Source organism: Balaenoptera acutorostrata, chromosome 3, assembly GCF_949987535.1.
Source record: "Balaenoptera acutorostrata chromosome 3, mBalAcu1.1, whole genome shotgun sequence".
Classification (NCBI taxonomy): Eukaryota; Metazoa; Chordata; class Mammalia; order Artiodactyla; family Balaenopteridae; genus Balaenoptera; species Balaenoptera acutorostrata.
In genome coordinates, this window is record NC_080066.1 from 172,823,509 (window position 1) to 172,836,915 (window position 13,407).

Here is a 13,407-nt window from a genome sequence, read left to right on the forward strand (position 1 = left end):
CCCCACTTGCCACAACTAGAGAAAGCCCTCGCACAGAAACGAAGACCCAACACAGCCATAAATAAATAAATACATAAATTGTAAAAAATAAAAAATAAAACAATAAACGCTTAACGTTTAAAATTTACAAAACTAAATGAGTTTAGAAGAAATTCGATTAAACTTTCAAATGATGTTTTGTAAGTTTGTGGCATTTATACTTCTACAAGTATCAAAGCTTAAAATTGCACTAAGACTTGAGGGGATACCTCCCCTCCTCTTTTTAAAATAGTCCTTTGCAAGGCTGGGCTGCTTACCTGCTTGATCACCTAAGTTTCTTTTTTCTAGATTTGGTAAAGGAATTATGAACAACAGTGTTAATTCACATGTAATAAACTGAAAGGAACTGGACCCTAATAGTAGGGACAGGAGAGTAAGTGATACGAAACAGCTTTTCTATCCTGTGTGTTAACCTGGCTGTAGGTGTCTCACTTCAATTTCTATTTAAGAGGAAACATATAAACCTTAGGAACCCTTACCTCAGGCTTTAAAAGGCGGGAGGTCCAGTAATCAGTCTTTTTGGAGATTGGTAACGATGTCACCTAAACTTGAAATATTAAAAAAAAAAAAAAAAGTGTTCTCAACTATGTGAAATCTTTCTCCTCCTACCTTCTCAGATGTAATCCTAGGAATTTTGCCTGTAAACAAAGCATTTCTGGGCCAGAAGTACTTTCTCTCTTTATAGCAAGGCTTCACATTCTACTGAGTGCTGCAGGTTCCATCATTTTTAAGGGACAGAGACATAAATGATAAATTATGGTATATAAAATACTACAATCTACCACCTCAAAAAATATTGTTTATGGAGTTTGGAGCTTGGAAATTCAAGTACTGATTGCAGTTTTATTTTGCAAAGAATGCTACAACTTACGTGGTTTTTCTTCCTCATGTTTATATTAAAAGAAAAGCTAATAAACTCTATTTTAATTCAAATATATGGCTACTGTGTTTGTAACACTTCTCACTATTCACATAACATTACAACTCTGCCTAACTCAAATGTTTTCAGTCAGCTCTGATAGTCGGGCCTTAAAGCATTTTCAAACTAACCATTCATAAGTTGTTTTGACCCCTGCCTTTAGTTAAGATGTAGACATTTATTTCTTCAGCTTACGCTCTTTTCAACCTGAAGATAATCTAGTACACTTAAAATCACTGGCTACAGTGCTCAGTGGCATAATGCATTAGATGGCATTTTTGAATTGTTTGTTATGGTGCCAAGATGGAAATGCACATTGAAAGATAAAAGTAGGTAAATACACAGAGAAAGGAATTACAGGAATACTGTAGAATCAGAACTTGTTTGAGGGTTTCAAGCAATTGAACAGGGAAGAAAATGGAAGAACAGGAAGCAGTAGAATTGTGGTTGCTGTTAGGAGGGTGACTTTTACACAAGCCACGTCATTTGACGTTAACCTGCTACTTCACTTAACATTCAGGTGGAAATACACCAGATCGCTGAAGTTTCTTTTAGACCCTAGCCACCGCACTTGAGCAATATTCCATCAGTCCTGATAGTATTGCCGTAGTATTTCATCCACCTTAGTTACCTTCCTAAGGTCACATCTTTAACTTTGTTCTTGTGAAGTTGCTGATGAGGAGAAATGATCTGATTTAGTACAGAAGGGGAAAAAAATCTATCACAAGTCACTGTTTATATCAATAGTTTGCACCGCGTAGTAATATGCCAGTTACTAAGCAGAAATGCTGACCTATCTCGAGTGGTCGAAGGTTTAAATTTATTTATTTATTTATTTTTGCTGTGTCGGGTCTTCGTTTCTGTGCGAGGGCTTTCTCTAGTTGCGGCGAGCGGGGGCCACTCTTCATCACGGTGCGCGGGCCTCTCACTATCACGGCCTCTCTTATTGCGGAGCACAGGCTCCAGACGCGCAGGCTCAGTAGTTGTGGCTCACGGGCTTAGTTGCTCCGTGGCATGTGGGATCTTCCCAGACCAGGGCTCGAACCCGTGTCCCCCTGCATTAGCAGGCAGATTCTCAACCACTGCGCCACCAGGGAAGCCCGGTCGAAGGTTTTTAAAAAAAAAAAAAATTGGGGGTAGGAACATTGGGCATGACTGTAGCTTCAAGAACAAGTTGGTAGAATAAGGGGAATCGCTAAAAATTGCTTTTCCCCTTCAGCTTTAATTCTAGAGGCAATACAGCCATTTTAATAAATGGGAAATTGAGGCAACTTAAGGTAAAAATTTAAACATCACAAAGTAGGTTCTCCAACAAATATGGGGCATGGAAACTAGTTATTAATAGGGTGGCAACTATGGCATTTTTTTCCAGATTTTTATACCTAGGAAGGGTTTGTTCCCTAAAGTAGTAAGACTATAAAAGAATATCTGACTACCTGAACTCAAATTTTATTTTTTCGCTTTTAAAAAAAAATGATTTTTCTCTATTGGAATACTGACATCTGTGCAATTTTAACTCTGGTATACCGTGAACTGAACTTTATTCTTTACAAGGAAAAGACAAAAGTTTGAAATGTATGTTTGAACCAAATTAAATTGCCATTTTTGTATGTTAAATTCATGTGGTTGACCCTAAGACAACTTCTTAGGGCCCAGTGTTGCTGGTTAAGAGAAATGTTTTCCACCCTGTATCAGAGTCCATCATGACCCTATTCTTTCACATTTACTCCTAATGTACGCTGTATGCCCATTATTGAAATTCAACAGCACTAAATCCTAGTTTTACAACAGGTCAAATTTCATTTCTTAGTTTTCCCATTCTATAAAATATACCATTCCTTGATTTTTGAAAAATGCTGAAGCCAGTATTTACTGGAAAACAATTCACTCTGTATTCAGGTTATGCAATGTTTTTGGAAATGTTTACCTATAGCGTGTAGGTTAGCTAAAATTTTTCATCACCCAAGACTTCTCTCTAACCACATGTAAAATGACTACGACTGTTCCCTCACCCAGAAGCCGCATTCTTGAGTATAGAGCTATTTGGTAAAGCATTTGACAGCTGGTAGGGGCTCTCCCCAGGGGTAAGTGCTAATTTCTATGCAGAATCTGTAGATTACACCCAGCATCTATCAAGTTAAGGATTAGATCACCTAAAATCTGAACTGTTAGCCACTCACCAGCCTGGCCAGCCTGACACCGTGCCAGCAAGAATACAAAAGATCTAGGAGCCCTTCAGAGACACCTGGTCCCTTGTACACAGGTGCAATCTGTTTGGCTTCTGAGGCAATTTCCACTAGTCCATTTTAAATGGGTTTGGCAGATGAGATAACAGGTACTTCATGTGAAAGAAATGTTATGAATACAAGTTTATGGTTTAGGATCTCTAACATGCAGAAAGAACCAGGAAAGTGAAGTAGTATAGAAATTAAGAGAAATCCAGAGTCAAATGAAAAGAGGTTAATGTTCTTTAAAAAAAAAAAAGGAACAGGTTAGGTGATTACTTAACTGCTGTGAGGGCAGCTAAATAATTTGAATGTGATTAGAGAAAGTCAGTGACAGCCTCAGAACCTAAGGTCCTCAAGAATATGTCGATCTCTACTTCAAGACCTCAAATTACTCTGCTAGCTTTTTCTTACAACATCTATTCCTTCATCTTACCGTTCTCAATTCTACTGACCTTTACTTCTAGCTCCCCAGATGGTGGCCCTTGATCTCCTCACTGTGGGAACCGACTCTTCCAAACGCAGGGCATCAGTGTTTTGTCCACCTCCCACTGCCCTCTCTCAACAAGGTCATCTCAGCTTCACCCTTTGACTCTCTGCTCGTGTCCAATGTGGCAGTGCTTGATGTTGGTTACTACTGTGACCCATTTCTAAAACACTATCACCAGGTTCCAGGAAATACAGGATTTATATGGCTCACGGGCTAACTGGCCCCTTGTAATCCCCTTTAATCAACTACTTGAGCCCTCCTGTGTTCCCACAAAGTAGTTGTTCCCAATTTGCTGCACTCACTCCCCTGATCTGCCCACAACCCTAGATGTATCTCCTCAGGCTAGGCAGCAACCCCACCTTCCAAACTCCAAAACTCATTTCATCTGGCATTAGGAATAGATGCCTCACTTCTTAAGGTAACCCCTCTCATCTAAGGGAGAGGATTCCATCCCAACTCTTCAAATCAAATTTCTATATCCAACACCCCCACCACCAGGATGGTGGTGAGGATGGGGCAATTTGACCTTCCTCAGCCCTTGACATGTCCTAGTGTTTCTCAAGATGTGGTCTCCAGACCACCTGCCTCTCATGGGCTGAAAGTCCCTGTAAGAAATGAAGCTTCTCTAAATGCAATGTGGAATCCTAGAACAGATAAAGAACATCAGTGGAAAATCTGGTGAAATCCAAATGAAGTCTGGAGTTAACAGTAGTGCGTTAATGTTGACTTCTTAGTTTAACAAATGTGCTATGATAATATGTTACTATTAAGGCAAAATGGATATATCTTTGCAACTTTTCTGTAAACCTAAAATAATTCTAAAAGTTTACTAAAACAGAACCAAAAGACCTAATTCTTGGATCCCAAATTAATCTCAATTCCTGGAGCTGAAGCCTGGGAATCTACATTTCTAATAGGAACCCCAAATGATTCTTATGCAGACACAAATTTGAAAACTAGTCTTTCAATTCCCTTTCCATTCCATGCCTGAATGGCTGCTTCCTCCTTGTTTTACTTACCTTAACCTGATTGAATCTTTTAGATCCTCTCAACCCTAAACTATAAGTACTATCATTATCCCCCTTTCACAGATGAGAAAGTACTAAGATGCAGTACACAAATGAAGTACTAAGAGCTTAAGTAATTTGTTCAGGATCAACAGCCCATGAATGATGGAGCTGGGAGTTGAATCCCTAATCAGTCTAGCTCCCAAATCTATGCACAGAACCATTCTACTTCCTCTCATTCTGTTGCACGTAAGAGCTCTGTAACTAAATCACTAAAAGAAGCATTATTACCTATTTCTCCAACTTCCTAAGTCCAACAGTGCCCCCCTTTTCCACTGGGGGGAATGAACAATGAGAAAGCATTGGGAAGACGTGCCCACTAGAGACCTGTCCGGGTCAGGCACAGCGGCTCTTGCACCAGGATCCAGCTCAACTGCTGTATTTTCTGTTCTCCCAAATGCCCTAACATGTACCAATCTAATAATGCTCATAGTACTCACTTTGATGCTAAATTAACTATCTCAGGTTTACTAAGCATCGGTCCAGATTGTCAGGGAAGTGCCAACTCTAAATCAATTTACAGTTGGCCCTCCGTATCCACAGGTTCTGCATCAGTGGATTCAACCAACCATGGACTGAAAATATTTAGGGAAAAAAGTTTCAGAAAGTTACAGAAAGCAAAACTTGAATTTGCTGCACACCACCAACCATTTGCATTATATTTACAACTACTTACTTAGGATTTGTATTTGGTGTTATAAGTAATCTAGACATGACTTAAAGTATAAAGGAGGGTGCGGGGGAAGATGGGAGGATTGTGCGTAGGTTATATGTAAATACTGCACCGTTTTATATAAGGGACTTGAGCATCCATGGATTTTGGTATGGGGTGGCACGGGGGGGAGGGAGACTACTGGAACCAATTACCCACAAATACAGAGGGAGAACCATATAGCCTCTTACCTTATCTGGGTTCCCTGACTTGTATTTAGACCTTAATACAAAGTTGTGGATCTAACTGCTGAATGATGAAGTTTTGGGAGTTTCTGACTGCAAACCAGACACACACAACAACAGCAGCACTTCTATCCAAATTGCTTCAGTACAGAGTATAGATGGAGGGTTGATAAAATAGAACACAGTCTCAGGTAATGTCTCTGTTCTTATGTGTATTTTCCTTCATTTCTTCAAGTGAATCATGAAACAATCACAGGATCAGCAGGAGAAACCTATGAAGTATATTCAGGTAAAACATGTTTTCATTAGTTCTCCTTCTGGTGATTGGAATTTCTTTGATTTTATTATCCATAAAAACGTTGCCACTTATATTCAAAGTACATCCGAGAAATCTGATCATGAAGTTAGAATGCACATACCTCCTTCAGATACTCTTAGAAAACAGTGTCTCTCCATGAAAGCATGAGAAAAATACTTGTACAGCATCTTATTTGCTTTACCATTGCTTTAATGCACTTTAAAATTTATCTACATTAATTGGGAACAAAGAAACAAAAATAGACATTTCTTTGTTTTTCATAAATAACTACTCTCCATATTTGATAAAAATCTCAAAGCATTATTTTAACTTCCCACAAATATAATACATACAATTTTTTTTTTCTGAAATAATAAGGTCAGCAAATTAAGTATCTTGACACTAATATAACCACATACAACTGCTATTCTACTGACTTCCAGGAACAAAACAAAAACAGAAAACTTCTTATCAAGATGCTCTGGGTTTCCTTTTGCTAGTGTTAGGGATCTGGAATTATAATCACCTGCCAGTAATAATTTTATAGATTCTAGTTGATTGTCTACAAATAAAATATCGCTGACTCTGCTTTGTGAGTTCTGGATTTGACATGACACTGACAATACCGCATGGGACAGGCACTATACACACATGGAAATCAGAAAAAGTACTGAATGCCCTGGACTCGAACTACTGACTCAGTATGTGCCTCACTTGGCTCAGTAATAAATTCACCTGCACCAAACCCGTATCAAAAGTCACTAAATCTCTCATATATATAATATATATTATTTATGTACACACCCACAACACATACACACTATACATACAGTTTGTAACAACATGAAGTAATATTGTCTTCAAATGATGTACCACAGACTGAAATAAATCCTGTAATTGTCATCAAGCTGCTAGAAGCTTTTGAGAGTTCTGAGCCAGGTTACTTAGTTACTTTCATCCTGCCTACCCTTCATTCACCCTGCTTTAATGTCTTGGTAGCTTTTTCTTTCAAAACCACCCTCCTCAACCCAGGCGTATTTCTTTCCCAGGATCACTTGATTGGACTTTGGAGGCAAGAAAGGGCATGCAGGGGGAGCAGGAAATCCTCAGCCACTGTACCTCACACCTGCCTAGATTTGTGATGTTCTCTGTCCTGTTGGCCACATTCGGTGTTAGAAAGCAGTTATTCAAAGCTTTGTCCCTCCTACCCCCCTTGGTCTTTCTGTAGAGCACAAAAGTGAAAGAAGCCTCTTTAGCAGGGGCAGCAGTTCATTAAAATGTACAACTACATTTCCTAGCTCTGGGGTTCCCATTCTGTACTTGAGACTGCAGGTCACGGATGCTGTTATTAAGGTGCGGTGTGGGATCCATGAGGTTTTCTCCTGGCAGCCGCTGTCAGGATTAGTGCAGCCCTAGCCCAGGAGGAAACGGCCTAATGAATACCAACTTGGAAACAGTGGTGTCAGCACGTTATTTAAGCTTGTACATTGCTCACAATTACACACAACACACACACAGGCTTATCTCTGGAAACGACTACGAGAAAACATGACAAAGGTTTGCAAGGATAAACCAATAAGGCACCAAGAATACTTATTTTCAGCCAATTTAGACAACTTCAAAGTGTGAGGTTAATAATAGAAATTAAAATGACTTCCTAAGTCTTATCAACTGATTTACTGAGAGGTTACCTATTAGTTCCTTCTAAATCTTTACCCCCTAATCTGTGATGGGAGACGTTGCTTACAATTGAACCACGAAAGGGACAGCCCAAAAGCTGTACATGTGAAACTAAACTGGGCCTTAAATCCTCACTAAAATCACAGAGCTGGCTGTGAAGAAGCTGCTAAACCACCCCACAACCTTCCATTTTATAATTGTTTTCACGAGTATGGATTGTTTGCCTAATAAAAATAAAAATCAGAAGAAAACAGCATATGAGATGGAAATAGGGGGCGACCATAAATAGATGGGCTTCTCTGCCCTGGGTAGCGGGAGGGGTGGCTGAGGTAAGACTTGAGGGAAGCAGGTGGGCTTCATCTTTGAGGGAAGGGAGGGGGAGAGCAGCGGTGAGAACAGAGGCTGAAAACACAGGCAGCTCTGAGAGTTGGCCTGGACCTAGACCTCCAAATGCATTACCTGTATTGCCTCTCCTTGGCTTAGTATCCTTTGTCTTAACTGTCTTTTTTTTTTTTTTTTTAAAGTAAATTGGTTGTTCTTTTTAGGTTTGTATGTTGCCAAAATGAAAAATAGTTGTTTTAACAGGAAGAATTAAATCACTTCAACCACATCATCCCACAACTTTTAGATACATTCTGCATCATCTTTACACTCCTCCACAAAAAAAAAAAAAAAAAAAAGGAAGAGGAAAAACCCAAATTAGGCACAATGACCTAAGGCAGCAGAATAATCTATGTACTTTCTGGGAAGACATGTTAACTGAGGGAAGAGGTCAAGGTGATCAGAAAAGTTCCTCATTTGAAAAACAAGAGAGGAACTGGCCCTCAGGCAGGGGATCTATTTCAAGGTTCTAAGAAGCTTCTGAACAAGTAGAGGAATTAGATGTGCAAAAAGTTCTGTAGCTCTGTGTACAAGGTTTTGTCGAATATACTGAAATTTTGATTCAGAGGATGAGTGTGTAAGAGCAGTGCATTTTTATAAACGTGAATAGCTTTTGAAAGTCCATGAAAACTATAACACCACTACCTAGCCACTCCCTTCTCTTCAGAGTCAAACCGATCTTCTACTACCTTTCTCAGAATCTCCCCACAATTCTGCCCGGAACACTTTTCTTTCATCTCCCCATCTTCTTTCCTGCAAGGAATTAGGGAAGCTACCTGAAACGGACATGGTGACTTTCCCATCTCCATCCTGGATCATCGTATCTCGCCACTGCTTTCGAAGGCACGTACGTCACATATGACTGTCTGTGCACTTGTTAATGACCTGTGCCTTTGGGGTGGGTATCATGACTTTGTAAGCTTGGCTAAGTGAGCGTTTCTGCCATTGATGTAATATGACGCATCTTTGGTACTGAGGCCCGGAGCGACACTGTGATGGAGAAGGGCACAGTTAACCGTGTCAAGGAGTCCATATGGGCAGATTTAGGAGCTGCAGGGCCAAGAGCCTTGCCCTACACAAGCAGCACCCCTCAGCGAAGTGTTCCCTGACTCCTGACTTCCTCCCCACAGAATCTGAGCCCTTCTACAGTGGCACAAACCACCCAGGCTTCTTAGTGATTCTGTCTCCCAGCTAGACTGCGATGTCGCAGCTAGGGTACCTGGCACATTGTAGGAAATTAAGGAATGTTCTTGAAATGTATGCATGTAATTCACTGTTATGGGCTGAATTGTGTTCCCCTCTCCAAATTCATATGTTGAAACACTAACCCCCCATATGACTGAATTTGGATACAGAGCCTTTAAAGAGGTAATTAAGATTAAACGAGAAGTAAGGGTGAGGCTCTAATGCAACAGGACCCTAACAGGGCCCTAATCCGATAGGACTGGTGTCCTTCTAAGAAGAGGGAGAGACCAGAGGAAGCACACGTACAAAGAAGAGGCCATGTGAGGACACAGAGAGAGGGTGGCCACCTGCAAGCCAGGGAGAGGCCCGGGAAAAATCAAGCCTGCCGACTCCTAGCCTCCAGAACGGTGAGAAAATGAATCTGTGTTGCAGAAGCCCCTCGGTCTGAGGTATTTTGTCATGGCCGCCCTAGCTGATTAATACATTAACTGCCCAAGCATCCTGTATTCTGAAGTGAGGACCCTGGGGACCAACTCTGGCTGCTGAGAGAACTTCTTGAACATCCCGAGGTTGGTTGCTCAAGGTTAATCCTCAACAAAGGGAAGCTGTATCCCATCTTCTCTCTGTCCTTTGTCACCAATGAGGCAAGTCTAGTTAAGGTAATGCATTTCACCGACCCCCACTTTGCCAGGGAAGGTGAATGTCATCATTGCCTAAGATCCTGGGCCTCTGGGAAATTACTTAGCTTGACCGACACCACCATATGCCCTGAGACCTTGGCACCTGTACCCTCATGGATGATGGCCCTTCTTGGGCAAAGAAGAGTCTCAGAGGGGAAGATGTGCACTCAGCCTTCGACCTCCCACTTGATGGCCACGAATACTTGCATATGTAACCTAACATTTTCTTGTCCATTGCCTCGTTTTTTTAAATGGTTGTGCTGTTGTCACGGACAGTTCCTTTCCCCCTCTTTGGGAACTGACCCTGACTTGCAATCTGGAGACCCTTCCATCTCCCCATCCGTCCATGTGCTTCCAAGTGACGCTTCCACCCCCCATGTAAACCAACCGGCGCCTCCCATTCCTCTGATTACGGTCCTGGTTCCAGATGGTCACGTGATGCAAGCTGGTCTCATTACAGTGCTGCTCGTAACTTCTTCTGGGAACACTGGGAAAACGCTAGAGTCAAAGTTTGTAGCCCAAGAGGCTGCAGGCAGCCCCTCTGTAAATTCAATCTGACCCTCTCCGAGCCTATTCCCACCAAAGGCAAAGCTGAGTTGGGGGAACAGAGAGAATAGGTATTATTATTACCATGATCCGACTTTGTCTGTTTAACTCAACTCACCATCTCTGGAAAGCTCTCCAAGCTCATCTTCTTTCAAATGACAGCCAAACCACTAAGTGGGCATCCTAGGACAATGGGGAGGTTGGAATTTCACTGACACACAGAAATCATCAGTGATATATATTTAGCTGAATGGATGCTATTCACTTAGAGATTCTTTATTAGTCAGGACTCTTGGATGTACACATACATACACAGACAAAAACACCCACGTCAAGCTGGGTTAAGTAAAAAGGAGAATTTATGAGCTCATCTAATCAAACCACAGGAAGGACAGTAGTAGAGTGGTCCCTTGTCTCTGCTTCTTTGCGCTGGTGCCATTTCTTGTACACTGGTCAGTTCTATTGATACATGGAAGGCCTTGTGATGACAGCACATCCTTTAGAGCTCCCATACCCAACAGAAGAAAGACCAAGGTAGAACTCTGGCCTGGGCTGGGTCATGTGCCTATCTCTCAACCAATCGCAGAGGCCAGGGAGCTCCTGTAAAAAGTTGGCACCTCTCATTTGTAATATTATGTTGCAATATCATGTTGGGGGAGCGAACAGTGGGCCCCACAAGAGAAAAAAGATGCCACTCATGCCCTGATATGGCTATTGGTACCCATGCCGTCCCTGTGAGCACCCCAATCAGGGCCTACAACAGCTGCAAAAGTTTAAAAGTGAAAACTTCATTCATAATTGTTTCATTTCCCAACCATGGCAAAACTTAAAAAATGAAGTCTCTCAAAGTCTGAGAAATATGGTACACACAAATGATAAATGCAGAACTGGCCTTTCTATATGTCACAGGCTTTTTGTCTCTTGTCACAATGTCCTCAGAATCTTGTCCAACGTGTAGGAAATGACTCCATAGCCAAGACACTGGGTTAGAGTAGCCCTACTGGCAGGTGCCATCAGGCACAGACCTGTGGTTCTAACACCTCCCTGCAAGGTGTATCCAATAAGCAGAATGCGATCATCCTGAGCATGCCACATAAAAAAAAAAAATCACAGCCCAAAGAGGGGCCAACCATGTGCACTACAGTGACCGTGAAGCAGGGGACAAGTTCAAGAAGATCCTTTAAACAAAGTTCTAAAGTTCCTTATCACTGCAAGTATGTCTCTCCTTCTTTCTCTCCCTCTCCCTCCCATCTTTTTTTTTTTTTTTTAATTATTTATTTATTTATTTTTGAGTGTATGGGTCTTCTTTTCGGTGAGGGCTTTCTCTAGTTGTGGCAAGCGGGGGCCACTCTTCATCGCGGTGCGCGGGCCTCTCACTATCGCGGCCTCTCTTATTGCGGAGCACAGGCTCCAGACGCGCAGGCTCAGTAATTGTGGCTCAAGGGCCCAGTTGCTCCGCGGCATACGGGATCCTCCCAGATCAGGGCTCGAACCCGTGTCCCCTGCATTGGGAGCTTGGAGTCTTAACCACTTGACTGCCAGGGAAATTCCTGTATTGCTCCCCCCGCCCCACTTTATTGATTGATTGATTGATTGGTTGATTGGCTGTATTGGGTCTTAGTTGCGGCACGCGGGACCTTCGTTAAGGCATGTGGGATCTTTTTTGTCGTTGTGGCGCACGGGCTCTTCGTTGCAGCATGAGAGTGTCTCTCTAGTTATGGCGTGCGGGTTTTCTCTCTCTAGTTGTGGCACGTGGGCTCTGTAGTTGTGGCGTGCAGGCTCCAGAGCGCGTGGGCTCTGTAGTTTGCTGCACGTGGGCTACCTCATTGAGGTGTGCGAGCTCAGTAGTTTGGCGCGAGGGCTTAGTTGCCCCGCGGCATGTGGGATCTTAGTTCCCCGACTGGGAATCGAACCCGCGTCCCCTGCATTGCAGGACGGATTCTTTACCACTGAACCACCAGGGAAGTCCCTGTATTGCTTTTTTAAATTAAAAAATAAAAAAAAGGAAAAGCGATTAGAGGTAAAACAACTAATTATATGATTGCCTTTCAAAGTACATATTCAAACCCTACATTCTTGGTGTACATAAGTTATTTATGTTGATTTCTGGTGTTTAGCTCTAGCAACAAGGCAATAATAATAACGCTGTAGTTTTCCTTGTTTCTTTCAACTGATGATCTGTGTATTTATTACAAATAATAATTAACACTCACAAGCTACCAGGAGGCAAGTAATGGTTAGCGCTGGTGTGGTTAACTCCTTTATAGATAGGGAGGTTGAGGCATGGGTATTGTGGAATTTGCCTAAGGTTATAGCACTGTGTTCTGACTCAGAATCATTCAGATTTATTCCTTCTCTTTCTGTCTCCTGAATTAACGCTTTGTAATTTTGACCTAGGTGTGAGGACACGAAAAGGGTTTTTTTCTGTATCTGAGGCTTAGTGCTTGTTTTATAGAAGCAATATAGTATAGTGGTTATAGTATACACTTTAGCATCTGATTTTTTTTTTCTTAAGTCTTTAATGAATTTATTACAATATTGCTTCTGTTTAATGTTTTGCACATGCCGGAAAGGTAATAGGCCTTGGCCCCTGGGCCTGGGCTTCGTCTCTTGTGCTGTCTCCTGTCCCTGTTGCCCCCGCGCGCTGGCCCGTCCGCGCTGTGCCAGGGGGTATTGGTCGTCTTGCGGCTCAGATCACAGTAGCTGAAAGGGACAGTGTGTGATGTTCTGATTTCTGCCCATCGTTTTCAAAGGGAGGCTCTGGCCATTGCTCCTCGGGTAAAATGCAGAGGGAGTGCTTTTTAAGATGGGACTGTCAGTGTTGGCGACACTCCTTAATTAACAAAACGGAATCCCCTTCAGTTCCTCCAGCTGTGTTGTTTTGGCACAGAAAATGTGAGTAATAGGAACTGGAACTAAGTTGGAGTGAAAAAACGCACCGGTCCCGCCGAATTTTCCATCGAAACAGTTGATTTGTGTTGTCTCCAGGAATTCTAAAGG